Below are 7,025 nucleotides of genomic sequence, written 5' to 3'. Positions count from 1 at the left end.
AAAAAAAGGCCAAGTTTGGAAGGCTCCTCTGGAGATCACTTAGTTCCAAATTACTGCTCAAGGCAGGGTCTCCTAGAGCAGGTCAGATTTTGAATTTTTCCAAGAATGGTAACTCTAAAACTTTTCTGCTTAACCTGCTCCATTGTATTTAGCATTGATTTTCACTTTTCTTATGTACTTATGTTCTTATGTACTTGTACTTTGGTGTGTGCTCATTTTCTCTTGTCCTTGGCAACACCGAGCCTGGCTGTTTTCTTCGCTCTCTGTCATCAGGTACTTATGCACCTATGTTGTGGTTTTATCTCTAGATCTGCATCTGTGGTAGGAAGACAGCAGGCCCACAAGCTCATCAGCCCAAAAAGGGGAGAAAGGGAGCGAAAGGGGAAGGAAAAAAAAAAACCCACAAAAAAGTCACAGCAATGCTCTAAGGAGGAAAACAAACACAGTTCACTAATTATAATACTGGAAATGCAAGTTAATTGGGATTGATGCTAATATATCAAATAAATTTGAGAGTTTCTGAAAACTGAAGTTCTTACTCTGATCCACCAGGGAGCAAAGAGATAGTCCAGTGACTTCCAGTCAGTTTTATCTTCCTCTCTCCCCAGTAGTCGGAAATGAAGAAGCAGTCTTCTCTTTCGAGTCTGGAGCTGCAGCATTAACTCTTTATTTCCCAGTTCACTGCACTGGTTATGATGTGGAATACAACAAACAGCAAAACCGTGACAACCTAATTCATAAGTTCCTCAGTGCCTTCTCTTCTCCAGGCTGGACAACACCACTTCTGTGTTGGAAGGTTGACACTGAAGCACTCCAGAAAACTTCTGGATTGCTTGTGTCTTGCTGTAAAGTCCCTCCAGCTGATACTGGTGTTATTCAAGTACCCCATGAGGACAAGGGCTTGTGATTTTTGTCCAGTTTTCTGAAGAAGTTGTCTTAACCTCCTACTTCCTTCTGATCAGGTAACCTGTACCACAACATCCTTAACTTTGTTTAGATAAGGACATGGAACATGTCTTCCTTTGTGTTTTGTATGATAAGTAGATTGTTGCTGTGAAGTATGAATAACTCCTTAGTGGCCTCAGCAAAAATGACTGAATTTGTAGGGTAACTTTATATAAACTCTACTTGTCCTTGATTATTTTACTCTCTTAAATATTCTATGTATGCAAGGTACTCTACAGAGGTCAATGCAAATGCATATGCAGTGCTTAAACAGTGACATAATAGAAGATAAAGGCAAGGAACTAGGGTAAGAACAGTAAATTTAATGGAAAAAGGTAAGCTATATGACACAGGACAATAGAACTAGGACGATCAAACACTATACTAGGAACATAAGATGATTTGATAGGTGGGATGTGGTTAATGAGGCTAGACTTTATAATTGCAAAACTAAAACTAGGACAGCACAATGGTAAGGAAGTAGGACAACAGTGATTGAGATGTCTGTCAAGCAGGAAGGCTTGTAATTCTTCACTGTGGCACTAATAATCCTTGATAGATATTGCATCAGGATTCATTCAGATTCAAAAACTTTCTCTCTAGTTACTTGGTTTGTGTGGCTTTTATTTCACTCTCCAGAACAGTGGTACTCTGTTAAATCAGGAGTTCAAGTGAAGACAAGTTGGTGCAGGCAGAGCAGCTCAAATGCAGCCAGCAAAGCAGGCTTGGGGCTTCCTGGCAGTGTAATGGAGTGCCCCAAAGCTTTTCAGTGCTGTTGGCTTACTCAGAGCATGTGATTCAAAGCCACCCAGCAGAAATGAGCTGGGTTACCACAATGACGGTATGTGCTGGTGAATTTTTCTTTAAGACTATCAAGATTCAAAACAAGTTTCCCTGAGGACAGATCATGAAGGTGGATATTATTGCAAATGAAATTGTACGAGTGACATCCTATTGCTGCAGAAGGCAATGCTAAATAACCATCTTCTTATCTCTAACAACAATGAAGAGCATATGTTACTGTGTGATTAACAACTTGGTTCTGAAAAACCACAGGTGAGTTTCTGAAGGAGATTGCTGAGGTTTTTCATATAATTCAAGAAAAGCAATTTTCTTAGATTTATAAAACTTTGTGGGATTAAAGCCCAACAGTTTATTTTGTGTTAAATTGGTAGAACAGAGCATTCAGTTTTATACTTGCATTAATCTCCATTGCAGAAGTATAGGAGAATTGTGTGCCTGGAAAGGCAAAAGCTGTTGTGAATACTGCAGTACCATGCAGTGATGTAAAAAGCCTCGTGAATTGATTAGGGATCTAGTTAAGCACAGAGGGATCTATTTTGATATACGTGAATATCAAAAACATTGAAAATATAGCTTGGAAAAAACCCTGAAGTTAAGACAGCATTTTCCAACCACCTTAGCTGGCTGCAAAAATGAATTCTTGAGACTTTCGTTTCCAAAAACATTGAGCATACCATTAAGACATTAAGCTTTCTTGGCTTTCTGATCTTTTGTATTTTTCCAACATCAGAATATGACAGAAATAAAATGGAAATTTAAAGTTGAATTTGGAAGAATAGAATAGAACTTCAAACCAAATTTCTTAGTTTTGGATAAAGATATAAATCTGGCTTTTTTCACGCTGTCAGTCTCCAATTCCCCTTGCTATGCTGTTACACTGTATCATTCTAATTATAAAATTACAGACAATTTTTAAGGAAATTGTGAGTTTTGGGGCTGGGACACATTTTCTTACACAGTGAGAAAAATGGAGAACTGAAGAAGTGGATCATGAAAAGAAACACTGCTTCTGGTAGAAATTAAAAAGAGATTATTAGACGTGAGGAATTTCAGTAGGAAATGATAAAAACCAACGTAATGATTCATGTTATTGTATGCTTATTTGGAAATAAATGGCAGCGATTGTGCAAATTCTTCATTTCTGTTTTGATAATATTTTTTTGCGAAAGTATAGGGAATTACGTAATTTAGAAAAAGTGCTTGGTTCTGATTTAGATATGATGTCACATCCCTCCATGCTGTCTGGTTCGGGAATTGTCAGTCAATTTAGGTCTTGGTGAGCATGAAGCACAAGAACATTTCAGTATGTCATTTTGTAACATAGACGGTGTTTCACAGCAGTCTCTCAAACTTAGTCTCATGCCCAGAGCAGATGGATACCAACATGGCCAGCTCATTTGTCTTGGCACTGCTGACCAGTTAATAAGTTTTAGCCACATGTTTGTCCATCACCAATTAGGGATACACATAAAGTCATCAGATTCTAGTTCACTAGGAGCAGCATGTATTGTAGAAGGTTAAAGTCTGAGCAGTCTGCCTCTGCTTGTTTGCCTGAGCACTGTCCCATTCTTGAATTTAGAGATCGTGGCTGTGTGTAGAAAGGCAAAGGGTGTGTGTTAACGTAGTTATAAATAGTATAGATACCTCTTAGATACCTCATGTATGTGGAGTAAGGGCTGAATGTTTCTTAAATGCAGGAAATGGATGTGTTTGTTTTTTTTTTTCCTGCAGTTTCTCTGGCAAATAAGCATTTCTCTGTCTGATTTCTAATCTAGGCTTCACACAACGATGGGAAAGGTTTGTTATGGTAACTATACAGGCAAAATGTTCTAATGTAGGTTCAGCTTTATCAGCCAAGAGAGGTTGCTAATACCAGTTCCCCAAAAGAAACAATAGTTGGAACTTATCCCCCATCTATGCTTTTGTTTCTAGAATTAAACTTGAATTTTTATATATCTATTTATTTTTCATAGAAATGAGCACAGAATAACACAGCTTTAACTAATAATCTATACTGACATTTTAGTTTTGCCTAAGAGGAAAGTACCTCTTTACCATCCCACCTTTACTTCAGCTGAATTTCATATAATAGTAAAGAGAGCTTCCACTGTATTCTTAATTTTTTTATTTACTCATTCATTTATTTTGTGATATATGTTGACTTTTCCAATTTTAGCCTTCAGCACGTGGGAAGAGAACAGACGTTAGGTATATATAGGAACAAGAAAAGGAAGAAGTCATCACACTGCCTTATTTCTCTGTTCTACCAGTCCTTACATTTTCTGTTTTTTATGATGCTTTTGTTAGCTATGATCAGGAGCAGGAATAAGATAATTTCAGTGCCTGTGGAGCAGAAGGAGAGCTGACATACTTAGGGGCAGAAATATTTCAGAACAACAACAAAAAAGAAGCTTAAAGGTACTTTAACCTCGCAAACTTTCAATAAGTAACTGTTCAGCCTTTTGTTATGAAATTTCTATCTACCCTAGCATATAGCTATTGCCTTCAAATGAATTGTTTATCTTTCAAATAATGCTTACTATATCACTACTAGGATCTTACAGTAAGGGCATAGCTAGAGAAAGTAGGACTCCATCTAGAAAAATCAGGACAGTGTGTTCGCATGTCCTTTAAGATCAAGCGGATTAATCTCTTGAATTTGCTCTTACCCTCTATGTAAATATGTAAAAACAGGCTGGATTATTAGGTTTACTTTGTGCAGTCACCCTGGTGACACTGACCTACGCATCAGCCTCCTAGAGTTCTATAAAAGATAAGATTAGTAAGGAAATAAAGTTCAAGGGTCAGAGCTTTGGTAAACAGCTGAAGTTGAAGAAAGCAGTTAATTAATACAGACGCATCAAATAGCTGTTTAAGTTTCAGATCTTGGATACTTCCATCTTCAGTGAAAAGGCTCTCCCGCAGGAATCCCACACCCTGGAGGTTAGGGAGAGGGTCTGGGGAATGGGAGACTTCCCTTTAGTCAGGAAAGAGGACGTGCATGAGCGCCTAGGCAGTACTAAGGTCCACAAGTCCATGGGACCTGATGGGGTGCATCCACGTGTGCTGAGGGAGCTGGCGGAGGTCATTGCCGAACCGCTCTCCATCATTTTTGAGAGGTCTTGGGTAACAGGGGAGGTCCCTGAAGACTGGAGGATAGCCAATGTCACTCCGGTCTTCAAAAAGGGCAAGAAGGAAGATCCGGGTAATTATAGGCCTGTCAGCCTCACCTCTGTCCCTGGAAAGGTGATGGAACAGCTTGTGCTGGATACCATCTCCAGACAACTGGGAGAAAAGGAGGTTATCAGGAGTAGTCAGCATGGCTTCACCAAGGGGAGGTCGTGCTCATCCAACTTGGTGGCCTTCTATGATGCTGTCACAAGCTGGGTGGATGGGGGAAGAGCAGTAGATGTAATCTACCTTGATTTTAGAAAGGCGTTTGATACTGTCTCCCACGACATCCTTATAACAAAGCTGAGGAAGTGTGGGATAGACGAGTGGACAGTGAGGTGGGTTGAGAACTGGCTGACTGGCAGAGCGCAGAGGGTCGTCGTTGGTGGTGCAGAGTCTGGCTGGAGACCTGTGACCAGTGGTGTCCCCCAGAGGTCTGTGCTGGGTCCGGTCTTGTTCAACATCTTCATCAATGACCTTGATGAGGGGATAGTGGCCACCCTCAGCAAGTTTGCTGATGATACGAAGTTGGGAGGATTGGCTGACACGCCTGAAGGCTGTGCTGCCATTCAGCGAGATCTGGACAGGCTGGAGAGCTGGGCAATAAGAAACCAGATGAGGTTCAACAAAAGCAAGTGTACAGTCTTACACCTAGGGAGGAATAATTGCATGCACCAATACAGGCTGGGGGATGAGCTGCTGGAGAGGAGCTCTGCAGAGAGGGACCTGGGCGTCCTGGTGGACAACAGGTTGGCCATGAGCCAGCAGCGTGCCCTCGTGGCCAAAAAGGCCAATGGCATTCTGGGGTGCATTAAGAAGAGCGTGTCCAGCAGGTTGAGGGAGGTGATCCTCCCCCTCTACTCTGCCCTGGTAAGGCCTCATCTGGAGTACTGTGTCCAGTTCTGGGCTCCCCAGTACAAAAAAGACAGGGATCTCTTGGAAAGCGTCCAGCGGAGGGCCACAAAGATGGTGAAGGACTGGAGCATCTCCCGTATGAAGAAAGGCTAAGTGAGCTGGGTCTGTTTAGCCTTGAGAAAAGAAGACTGAGAGGGGACCTGATCCAGGTTTATAAATATCTGAGGTGTGGCGGCCATAGCGGCGAGGCCAGTCTCTTTTCAGTGGTACGTGGAGACAGGACGAGGGGAAACGGACATCAGCTGCAGCATAGGAAGTTTTGTACGAATGTGCGTAAGAACTTCTTCACGGTGAGGGTGACAGAGCACTGGAACAGGCTGCCCAGGGAGGTTGTGGAGTCTCCTTCTCTGGAGATATTCAAGTCTCGCCTGGACGCCTACCTGTGCGACCTGGTGTAGGGAACCTGCTTTGGCAGGGGGGTTGGTCTCGATGATCTCTAGAGGTCCCTTCCAACCCCTACAATTCTGTGATTCTGTGTCTACACAAGTAGACATAAAGAAACAAGTAAGGCAACGTGCCCCTAATTCAGATATCACAGTGAACGAGAGGTTTCATGAGACTTCTCCTAAACTTTCTAGCTACTACAACATTGAGAATATGGTACATCCTTGAGACAGAATTCTGCCTGTGGACTTTCCATCACACAGATGCTACTTTTACTTCATGTTTTACTTTTACCTGGCTTGGACTGGGTGCTTGCTCACATTTACAGCCTTTTCTGAGAGATTACACTAAGCTCACTGCGTACTTCCTCGGTCCCTACGGGAGAAGCAGGTGGGCTTGCAGGCCTTTGCCCATGCAGAACCTCTTATAGTAACAGGTGATGCAGGGATAATGCCCATGATTGCCCATGATTCTGCGAAAGCAAGAAGAGATGTAGTTGCAGCTCTGGAAGTGAGATGAGGTATAGGATTTAGGAGAGATGAAATGCAGTTTGGTATCCTCTCTGGACTCTGCTTAGCAGTTGCTATGCTTCATTGTTCACTCTAGGATTCCTACCTTCTGTGAGTTGGTTTTCTCTTGAGCATCTGAAGAATGTACTTTACCTGTTGCTTAGGTTTAACTTTAAGAGTATAGTGAATATACAGATTTCTAAGGACTGCGAGGATTTTGAACTTCGAGCTTCATTTTGAAGCTCAGAAGCGCATGTAGAATGAACTCTTATTGCTGGCAACTGTCTTCAGCAATTC

The sequence above is a fragment of the Meleagris gallopavo genome, chromosome 2 (genome assembly GCF_000146605.3).
Source record: "Meleagris gallopavo isolate NT-WF06-2002-E0010 breed Aviagen turkey brand Nicholas breeding stock chromosome 2, Turkey_5.1, whole genome shotgun sequence".
NCBI classification, from domain to species: Eukaryota; Metazoa; Chordata; class Aves; order Galliformes; family Phasianidae; genus Meleagris; species Meleagris gallopavo.
This window is presented reverse-complemented; position numbering follows the sequence as displayed.